The sequence below is a fragment of the Hakea prostrata genome, chromosome 1, assembly GCF_041222555.1.
Source record: "Hakea prostrata isolate BN-2017 chromosome 1, UWA_Hpros_2, whole genome shotgun sequence".
NCBI classification, from domain to species: Eukaryota; Viridiplantae; Streptophyta; class Magnoliopsida; order Proteales; family Proteaceae; genus Hakea; species Hakea prostrata.
The window spans coordinates 67618118-67630386 of NC_142600.1; positions in this window are offsets into that span (position 1 = coordinate 67618118).

A 12269-nucleotide genomic window follows, 5' to 3' on the forward strand; every position below is an offset into this window, starting at 1 on the left:
CTGTACTGCGAAATATGAAAATATACATTTTAAAAATAAATGGTCGAAATCGAAATTTCGGTCGAGATCTCAATCTCAACTATTCGAGCATTAATGCGTAGCACCCAAACAATTTCCCTCTCCCTTTTGTGTGAGATCAGATCACCATGTGAGATCACCATGCGGACAATGTTATCTCTTTTTTTTTAGAAATGAGGTTCATCCGGGCCAGCTTGCGCGCACCACGACAATGTTATCTTTAACCACTATAATGTATTTTATGCTCTAAAAAGTATACTTAAAAGATAATCGCCGCATTGAATTAACTATCTCTTGTTAATGGTTTTGAGCATGTTTTTAATGCATGGTTTTAGGCTTAGCCGACCAAAAAATTAAAAAAATGCAAGTCTTTCTTTTCTCTTTCACACGATCATTTCCAAGAACTGGCGTTTTTTTTTATAAATAGACTCGCTTTCTGGTTAGATCCTCATGGCCGATCTTACAATCGTCAAAACGAATTAGTGGTCTTCAACTAATCAATCAAAATGGTCCATTCTGCTGTTTCAACTACCTTTCAGCCACTCTTGAAACTGGGTTTCTTACCTCAGCTCTCTTCTTCGTTTTTGGCTACCAACAGTAGTATCTCATGGCTGCAAAACAGAGACAGCAGCAACAGCAATGTTTGTCGGAAATATATTACCACAGGGCAATCGTATAAGATAAATAAAACAAAATTAGAAAAAATTATCTTGATTCAAATGGCATAAATGATCTTTTTGTTGAAAGCATCATAGTACATCAAGTGACAAACCAAAGGTGACGGAGTTGAAACATGCCGATAGTAGTCGGCATTTTCTTTAAGGTATTTAAATGCCCCGAATAATACACACGGGTCAAGAATGCATTTTCACCCCAAGATCAGTCAACCCTTCCACTGCAGACGGTGCATTTAGTAATTGATGGACTAAGGGATCTATAAATCTATATTCACCAATTCGCTTTCTATGACACAACTTAAAGAAAATCAATCATTCTCAAAAATGTTTGTTCGCGATAAAAACAAAACATCTCTCACCTTTATATAGAAGAGTAAGAGACACCACCAAAGGTTGTCTCCTAAAGAACAAACCTCTCCCCTTAAGGCATGTTTGTTAGCAAAGATATCTATTGGCCATTTAGGTGTCTTTTAAGAAAAGACCCAATCTTAGGAAAATAAATTGTTTGAATTTTCAAATAAAATTACGAAAATTACAACAGTATCAACCAACGATCTCCTATACACGCTGCACACGGTGTTCATCAAAGGTAGTGCAGTCATCGGCATCACAAGAGAGTCATGAACGTCGATCGACCCATTATCATCCTACCATTTGGGATCACCAATTCATTCAGACTCTAAAAAATCCTTGCACCGCTGTGAATCTCATCTCTTTTGAATTCCTACACTTCGATCACCTACTATATTTTATTGCTTATATCAAACTCTCATCCCTGGCTTGTCTGGATTTATGCAGAATGAGCTCTCCTATTCTTGCCTAGAGGAGCTTAAGAAAGAGGTGAAGCTCCTTATACAGTCTACCAATCAAGACCCATTGCTTCAATTGAAACTCATCGATTTGATTCAATGGCTGGGAGTGGCTTATCACTTCGAGGAGATGATCAAAGAGTGTCAAGAGTCCCTTAGTCAGAGGCATTTAATACATTAATGATAAGTTATACTATTTCTTCCCTCACAGAGGCACAAGAAACTCTACAATGGAATATCAAATTAACCTCTAGTTCATGTGATTATCTTGACATCAAAGGCAATGGGTAATCACAGGAATGTCAAAGTTGGCACAAACACAATTCCATAAGCACCATGGACCAAATACCACATCAAATCCCATCTCATGTCTCTCCCATAAACAAATTTTAGAAGGATACAGAGATGGGAACCCCAAATCTCATGAACCCAAAGTAAAATCAAGATAAAAATTAATGAGACAAACATTTGAGAGATAGCAAGAGAGAGAGAGACATGCAGTGAGCTAGAGGACCAGAGAGATAGCGCAAACGAGATAAATACTTGTGAGCCAAATGGCCGGAGAGATAGCATGAGAGAGAGAGAGAGAGAGAGAGAGAGAGAGAGAGAGAGAGAGAGAGAGAGAGAGAGAGAGAGAGAGAGAGAGAGAGAGAGAGAGAGAGAGAGACCGCATAGTTTGGGTTGCCTATTTTCACAAAAGCGGAAAATGTAAAATGCGGGGAAAATAATTGGATTTTTTGTGATACTTTCCTAAAAAGCATCTTCAAAAATACATTTCTCCATGGTTTTTTAGAAGCTATTGCCAATTTAATTATTTTTCGCGACACTTGCTATTACGTGTCGCCGAAAATATATTTTCTGTAGGTTATACTCTATATATATCAATTGCATAATTGATGGGGAAAGATCCTTACTTGGATTCGCTTTCCTAAATATAGAATATCTGCAGTGGAAGTAATCCGGATTCCACATTCTCGCTCCACCACCAAAGCTTCATCAGGTGATTCCACAATCTCTAGGAAAGGGAATAAATTCCACAACCCAAATGCTGTGTGGAAAGGATGGTATGGAGATCTAAAACAAAGGGAAGAAAAACCTATAATGGTTTCTTTCCTTCCTGCATTTCTAGGAGAGAGGGAGAGAGAGAAATGGGAGCCGCCTTTTTCTTCTGGAAAAAACTCACGCACGAATAATGTAATCACCTACGTGATACGGTGGTTACAAATATATAACCCTATATTCTGTAACCACCTAAAAGTGATTTTCTAGATTTGCCCTTGAGCATATAAGTTATTAATAAAATAATTAATAAATCCCACCATCTCCCACTTGCACAAGGGCAAGTGTTAATGTCTCTGTTACAGAGTGTCCCAGACACACATGTATATCCCAGATATACACATTCAATCCCGAGTTTCTTTATTGTCGCCACCCTAGCGCCACATAAAGTACTTACACTGGCTCCTATAGGCAACATGAATAGTGGGAACATTCATGTCGATTCTCTTCACAATAAAGAAACTCATCTTGATTCCAAATCAAGGCGACATCATGATTATGAATTGACCTACACAAAGTCATTCACGATCCGTCTCATCTCTGCTCTCCTCCAAGGTGCCAGAGGCGAATGCTCGTGTGAATGAGCCATTCTCTTGCCTATTGACATATCTTGTTTTATGCTAGAAGAAACACAATCACACAGAAAGTGAAAAATAAATGCTGGAATGAATTCATATTACTCAATAATAAGAAAGTCTCAGTACAAAAGTAAGTCACAATCTATGCAAGCCCAAGGATTTACATGAAAAATAAAAACAACCTGGGCTATAGTTGGTAAGAGGGTCAACTACCATCTGACTAGTAGATATGTGCTTAAGTACAACTTTCTTCCTTGATATAATGTCTTTAACAAAATGATATCTCAACTGTATATGTTTCATCTTCCCATGATACTTGGGGTCCTTGACACAGCTAAGAGCTGTTATACTATCACAATAGACAAGGGCAGCCTCTTTGGATGTCATTACAAATCTAGTATGTCGAAGGAATCTCCTCAACCAAACAGCTTCTTGAACCGTAGCTAAGCATGCCACATACTCTGCTTCTATGGCCAAGAGGGATATACAAGTCTGCTTCTTGCTACACCACAAAATGGCCCCGCCATTCAACAAGAAAGCATATCCAGAGGTTGATTTGCGCTCATCAATATCTTCAGCCTAGTCGGCATTACTATAGCCAATCAATCGCAAATCCGATCCTTGGTAACACAACATGTAATTACTCATTCCTTTGAGATATCTCAATATCCTCTTGACTGCTTTCCAGTTCTCTATGCCTGGGTTTGATTGATACCAATTAACCAAACCCATCGCATAACAAATATCCAGCATAGTATACATCATAGTGTACATAAGGCTACTCACTGCACTGGAATATGGAACTCTTTCCATCTTGGTTTTCTCCTTTAGAGTCTTAGGGCCCATATCAAGGTTCAAATGCAAACCCTTCTCCACTGGAGTATCAATTGGTTTGCAGTTGTGCATCTAGTATCTAGTCAAAACATTGTCAATATAGGTCTCTTGAGATAAGCCCAATAATCTCTTTTGCCTATTTCTGACAATCTTGACACCAAACACATAGCTTGCTTCACCCATGTCCTTCATATCAAATACAGAGGACAACCATTTCTTAATGGTTTCCAATAACTGCTTGCTATTGCTAGCCATGACTATGTCATCTACGTACAGTGTCAGAATGACATAATTACTATCAAATCTCTTGGTGTAAATAGAATGGTCTTCTTCAAGCATGGAAAACCCCATTTTCCATCATAGCTTGGTGGAAGCGCACATTCCATTGTCTAGATGCTCGCTTTAAGCCATATATGGACTTCTTAAGCTTGCACACTTTGCGCTCAAGTCAATTAGCTTCAAAGCCTTGAGGTTGATCCATATAGATCTCTTCCTCAAGTTCTCCATTGAGAAAATCATTTTTTACATCCATCTGATAAAGCTCCCGGTCCAACTGAGCAACAATGGCTAGTATGACGTAAATGGAGGCAAACCTAACCACAAGGGAAAAAGTTTCCTTATAATCAATGCCCTCTCGTTAGGTGTAGCCCTTAGCCACTAAATGAGCCTTGAATCTCTCAATAGATCCATCTACCTTTCTCTTGATCTTTAGAACCCACTTGTTCCCAATTGCTTTTCGGCTCAGCGGTAAGTCAACCAAGTCCCAGACATAATTAACTTTCATCAACTCCAACTCTTCCTCTATTGCTTTCAACCATTCATTTGAGCTTGTCCCCGCAAGAGATTCCTACATGCTCTTCTATTCATGCTCATCGAATGGAGCCATCTCACAGTCTATCTCTTCAAGAGTTACCATGTAGGCTTCATTCTCTATGTCAAAACGTCGATGAGGTACTAGCCTGCGCCCACTAAGGCGCAAGTGCATGTCAGATTGCTCACCCTTTGAGGTAGCTATCACATCTACACTCCCACTCCCACTAGGATCTTATGGATGAATCCCAAGTTCATTATCCAGAGTCTGAATCCCTAGAGTGACAAGATCACTATCTTGTATCTCAAAGAATTCTGATGATTCTTCTGTTAACTCCTGAAAGAGATGGAAAATCATTCTTCAAGAATGTTGCATCCCTAGACTCAAGTTCCGTTCTCCTCTCACTCTCATATAGACCAATGAAGACATGTCCCTTTGAGAGTTCAAAATATCTTACAAAGATACACTTTCTTTCTTTGGGTCCAAGCTTCCCATATTGGTGAGATGTAGAGTGAATACATGCTGCACATCCCCATGCGCCCAAGTAATTCAAATCTAGCTTCCTTCTAGTCCACAACTCATATGGTGTGGAAGGAACCGATTTGGTTGGAACTCGGTTGAGGATATAGGCTGCAGTCAGCAAAGCATCTCCCCAATAAGAGATAAGTAGGTTTGCCTGCGCCATCATGGATCTCACCATGTCCAGCAAGGTTCTATTCCTCCTCTTAGCAACTCCATTTTGCTGTGGAGTCCCTGGAATAGTAAGAACCGGGTACAAAGCTTCCAAAATGGGTCTGATAGCATTCCACCACGCATCAGCTTCATGATGTAGTCTCTGTTCTACACACAGAATCTTCTGAGCTTCATTGCAACGGAGGTTGCGAAAAGCTTTTTCCATCTCTCGGATCCACTTGTTAGGGAACAATGCATCCGACGAAATACCAGTAAAAGCAGGGATCTGAAGCTTCAAGAAATGCTCCATCAACCTTGCATGAGGACCAGGGGCAAAACTGTCCACAAAAGTACCAGCTTCATTAGGGTTAAGAGCTGCTTGGGCATTCTGCTGAGTAGTCGCGAAACCTTGCATCATAGTGGTAAACTGATTCTGCTGTTGATGCAACATGTTTCCCAGAATGTTCATCACATCCTGAATAGAGACTACTTGCGGCGCTTGTGGAGGATTTCCGCCAGAAAGAGGAATTTCAACTCTCGGAGGTTCAGTTCCAGTGTTTACGACAGATATCTCAACACGGTTCTGATCTTCCCGACCATCTTCACCTTCTTAACCATTAATATCACGATTCCTTAATTGAACCATTCTGCGAAAAGAATTCCAGAAATTAGCAATACTATATGATCAAATCCGGAAAAAGATTCTTCAAGTCAAAACAACTTCACAACATGGTCAACATTCGCAAACAGAAGCAACAACAGGCACAAAGTCCAACAAGAATCAAAACAGAGCCAAAATCCAAAAATCGTGCAAAAGGCAATTGGGCCGGTCACTTGAGCCGGTCGTTTGAGTCAATCGACCGCCAGTAGCAACCGCCCCAAAATACGCGCGACAACAACGCTTCAAATACGGTTTTTGGGTCCCATTTCACTTCTACACTTCTCAAAACACATTTTGGGCTCTGGGGATTTCGTGCTAAGAGTTAGGAAAGTATTTTGGAGACTCCGTTGGCTTTGGATCTACTTCCCACGCGACTTCTACACGCTACACAGGTAATCTTCTCACAAAACCTTTCATTTCCATGGTTTGCATGTAAGAAACTACAATGTGCAACTATTTCTAGGTTTTCTTTGATGCAAAATGTTTCTTTTACTTCCCAAAACATGTCTAGGCATAGATCTACTGTTCACTATGCATTTTTACGCTAACAGGTAATTACTAGACATCTCATAACTCTCATTTTGCATCTTTTTCGCCTAAAAACAGATTTTCACACTAGATGGCTGCACGCGGAGGTAGGAGAGTACCGATTCGCGGCCAAGGTCGTGGTCCAGGGAGAGGTGACGGACATGACCCCATCCATCCAGACTACTTCAGGTCACCGAAGGCACAGGAGCTGTACTTCGGCCACTTTAGTCAGCGCACGATCAAGTATGGTCGACCGGTAGTGACTTCAGAGGTAGAGCAGTTCCAGATCGAGAGTAGGTTCGCGGCAGTGGGCTGGAGAGGTACCTTGTTCTTGAATGAGGATGCCTATCCAAAGCTAGTCAGGTTATTTTATAGCAACCTGACCTTCCACAGAGAGAGGGTGGGAGATCATGACACAAAGCTAGTGATAGAGAGCCGGGTGAAGACTACAGACATACGCTTCACCACAGAGGAGCTGGCTCACATCCTTGACGTGCCATACATCCACAGCGACAGGAGATGGTTCGAGCCGGGGCAGAGTCAGATGATGTCATACACTGGGAGGAGAGAGCTCTCATCTACTCGGGCATTTGCATGCGGGAGTGCAGCGGGGTAGAGTCAGTGGTCGAGTTGCTTCCCTCATGCCGGATCATCTCATGGATCATAGCATGGAACCTGCTGCCTAAGGCAGGTCATCAGAGTGAGATTTCACTCATGCAGGCTATGATGACCTTCTCTGTGTACACCCGCTACCAGATAGACTTGGCATACATAATCCAGAATGCCATGATCTATCGAGTGACATATCCTAGGGGAGCGAACCTTGGATACAGGCGGCTTTTGACACGAATCTTTGAGCACTTTGGGGTCAACTTCAAGGGAGAGGAGGTTATTCCGGTCGGACATGGCTGCACAATAGGTCACATATTGGTTGCTCAGATGCACTTACTGGGCTGACCAAACTCACCAGAGATGCCAACCGAGCTAGAGAACATGGATGTTGAGGCTAATAATGCTGATCATGCAGACTCACCACCACCTTCTCAGCTCGAGACAGGGGGCACATCCGGGGCTCAGGACACTTCGAAGGTCACACCACCTTGGGCTAGAGGTCTGTTCACTCGGATGGACCAGTTCGAGCAGGGGTAGGTAGAGATGAGGGGCCAGATAGCAGAGTGCCTTGACATACTCCGCCAGATGAGACTAGCACCACCACCACCACCACAACAGTAGTTGACTTAGGCTTTTATCCTTTTTGATTCAGTATTGACTTACTTTAGGATTTAGATTTGTTTATTGTAGTTTTTATTCAGCACATGTTCATTCCCTATCATTTTGTAAAGCGTAGAGTACGCTCCAAATTATGTAAAGCATTATCTTATTAATGATGTACAATTATGTTTGTTGCATTTATATTATTGTCTCTTATGCACTTTCTTGATAATTGACATGTGAGAATATGTTTCACTTGACTTATAGTAATTTATGCAAAAAGAAAAATTCACTTACTTTCTTAGTTTGTTTCTAACGAAAAATGTTCTATTATTCACTCTAGTTCTTTTGAGTCACTTCTGGATCTATGACTCAAATTGCTCATCTAACACTTGTATTAAGTATTATTGACTTTGTAAAACCATGGCTCTGATACCACTCTGTCACACCCCACCCGCCGGTCTTGATTACCCGCCCGACAACCCGTGGGAATGATCCGTCACAGGATCTACGGTTTTAATCTATCAACAATAATAAATACAAATAAAAACAATCAAGAGCAATAACAGTTCAATAAATGAATTAAAGGATTACAGGAGTCCAAATACTCCAATAAAATAATAAATGAAAGAATAATAAATCAAAATGAATACGAGTTCAGCGGAAGCAATCAAAAAGAGTTATATTATTTTCTTTCCAGTTTCCTTTTCTAAGGCTAAATAATGTTTCTCATGAATCTCTAGAAAAGGCATCCTCCAGTTCTTCTCCATTCGCTGAGCGAACTGTCTAACCACTTTTCGTCTCTTTCTATCAATAGGTGCGATAAGCGCATTCCATGCACTCGCAGGAGCTCCCGCACAGGCTATCTCCATTTCCCATTGTCGATGCCACATCCTCTTCATACGGGAAGGTTCCTTCATAGGAAACCAATCAATCTTCCGACACATTTCCTCCATCTGCACAGGCTAATAAAACATATACAATAAAGGAGTGAGTTCTAGAGAACTCAGTAAGATCAATTACAATTCCCATCCAAATATCCAACAAATCATAAATGCATAAATGATATGAATGAGTGCAAGGTATGAATGATACTATGATTCTAACTATGCAAGTCTCTAACAGCTGACATGGTTTAAGATATACACCAGCCCTCCTCTGGGTAAGTCTAGTCACTCTGATCCGGCAAGGACTGGTTACCTCTGTAGGGATCCAGGGCAAAATGAAAGGTCCACACCTGGCTCTCAAACCATGGTTGGGGTTAAGTGAACACTCTCTCACCACGACCATTGGTAATGAGTATTGACGCATGTTGGGGTTTCTAATCCCAATGCAAGGTCATACAGGTAACATGTCTACATGAAGTCCAGATACATCCCCTATAGCACCAACCAACTTGGTTTAGTATCCTTCTCAACCTAAGAATGAGAATCCTCACGGACTGGCTACCGCTATTGGACTTCATTCCATAACCCTATGGTCATCCACATTTTGTTGGGGCAGAATTCTTTCATGACTCCTCATGACACCCGGTCCATTCCTTGGACATCCATGAGCCCAACCCTAACATATGCAACCCTACCATTTATATGACTAACAGTGGACCAACGTCATATCACTGTCATCACGGGTCATCCGGTTTCAATCCTCCTACCGAAAGGGTAGTAGCATGTGGGGTACCTAGCCATGCAATTCTAGACTCTACCTAAACATGTCATCCAATAGTTATGACAATGCTGAAGACATCAACAGGCATGTGTCCCATTCCACAGCCTTCTGATATCCCAAGCTAAGATATCCCAAAGGAATACCTCATCCATCAGAACCACATACTAATCATCATCAGTATATAACCTTCATAATCAACAAAGTATATATGTGAACAAGATAAACAACAACAATATAACAAGATCAGTATGTAAGACATGGTTACAGCAGTATATAAAATGAAATGCTAATACTAACAGACACTGTACTAGCATGTTTAAGTATATTCATAAAGATAGGATTGAATGTTCTTACTTGCATATCCGTAAAAAGAAATCCGTAAACTATTATAAAACTTTCTCTTCAAACAGAGAACACCTATATACAGGGTTACAATAATGCATAAGTCAATTGAATCAGATTGGATCAAAACCAAAAGTCAATTGATCACTATTTACCAGCCGGTCGCTCGTGCCGGTCGCTTAAGTTGAGCGACCGCCACTAGTGACCGCCCCAAAAACAGATAGTTTCAATCCGAAACTCAGGCTTCTGATCATCCGTTTTCAATTCGGATTTCGAGTGATCATAGCCTAAATCTCGAATATAAACACTCCCATAACCACTGAGTGACAAGAAACCTAACAAACACCAAAATTGGATTACCCAGAACTATCCCCTTGACTGGATCTATCCTTTTCACAAAAACAAGGTTTCGTTTCGGATGAATCACATCAAGAAGATTGGAAAGAGAGTTACGATTGATCAAAAGGGTATCCACCATGATGAGGGAATGGGTTAACACGGAAAGGAAAGACAAAGGAGATAAAGGATGAAAGGTGAATCCATTACCTCACTCCGAATACCCAGAAACAGGGAAGGATTGATCTCCAGATCACTACCAGCACTTCAGATCCGCTTTCGGCACTTCTCCGCAGCCGTCTAACCTCCAAAAACGGTAACCACAAATAAAATATATTGTAAATTGGACGAAGGTTACCTTTTATAGAAGCCAGGGGGCAAAATAGGGCAAAACCCCGAAAACAGACTAGGCAGTCGCTCCAGGCGATCGCTTGGTTTGATCGACCGCCACTAGCAACCGCCCCCATGTATTTTGCCATACAAGGGTGCTTTTGCTAGGGGGTTGATGTCCAAGTACAACCTAGCCCTAAAGGAGAGATGGGGGAGATCTTACCTTCATTCCGGACATCTCCAGACATCACTTGCCTTCCAGAAGACCAACTACCAAGCAAGGCAGGCTCTTCAGACAGAGAATCCAGATCCATGGGTTCAGGGTATGGATTATGGACTTCTATCCGGACACTCCACAAATTTACCCAACTAGACCTTCCGGTTCTAGGACCTACAATACGGATCTCGGGTTAGAAATACGGGGGTTGTTACATCAATCTTGATAACATGACATAAATGGTAAATAAGTAGTAACAAACCTTAGATTATCTTGGTGTTGTTAAAAAAAAGAGTACAATGTCAAGTCACCAATTAACTAATGGAGCCTCTTAGCAAAGGGACAACAATAATCTGAGGCAAAATATAAGGTTGGGTAAGTGATGCGTCCAAAATCTGCTCAGCCCTTAGATCTCCTACGTATGACCTGCAAAAATGAACGTCAGATGTGGCCCGACCGCTAGGATCGGGAGTCCACCTCCGAAGGCTAAGTCAATTGATGAACTTAATCATAAACGGCTCTGCTTGATCACAGAGCTAAGGAATGAATAACGAGAATACGATTCAGATTGTATATGTCCTTCTACCTTGTGGGTAGGTGATGTCTTATATAGGGTGTACATTCGAATCTCCTTCGTTGGATGTATTTGAGCCTTCTTCGGATAGCCGTCAGATCTTAACGGATAGATCCGTAGAGTGATAGATCTGTATTAGGTTTGGCTAATAGATAATTCCTTTGTTGATACGATTGTTATATGGTAGTTATCCATATAATAGCGATAAGCATCTGCCGCAAATGCTGCTACCTGTCTCTTTGACGATTAGTCCATTCTGAACATAGCGGATTAGGGCGTGCTTGTTACTGAGTTAGTTTACTTCCTCAGCAAGCTACCTTCTAAACCCAGCTCGCTCAGAAGCTAGTCGATTCCTTTCGTCCCGACAGGGGTCGAGGGTCGAACCAAGGATGAACCCGGTTCGATTATATTTTCTCCGTATCAGTGAGTAATATTAGAAAAGTACATGTGATAAAGTAGTAATTAAGTTATAGTAAAAGGAAAAATCAATAATACACATTTAACCTTAATGACCTCTAAACATAATTAGAAGTATGGAAATAATGTAATTTTATAAAAATAAAATTTTATAATTTAATAGAAGGGGCAATAGGAATTACCTCTTTTAAATTTCATGAAGGATCAAATAAGCAAGTTTATATTGATAAAAAAACTAAGGGTCTCTCCCTCGAGTTTGACTTCAGTGTTGTGCAATTAATGAGCAGCACTATATTACGAAGTATGAAAATAGATTCTTTTTAAATGAATGGTCGAAATCAAAATTTTGCTTGAGATCTCAATCTCAACTATTCGGGAATTAATGCGTAGAGCACCCAAACAATTTCCCTCTCCTTTCCGTGTGAAATCAGATCACCATGTGAGTGACAATGTTTTCTTTAACCACTATAATGTATTTTATTCTCTAAAAGTTTACTTAAAAGATGTCGCCGCATTGAATTAACTA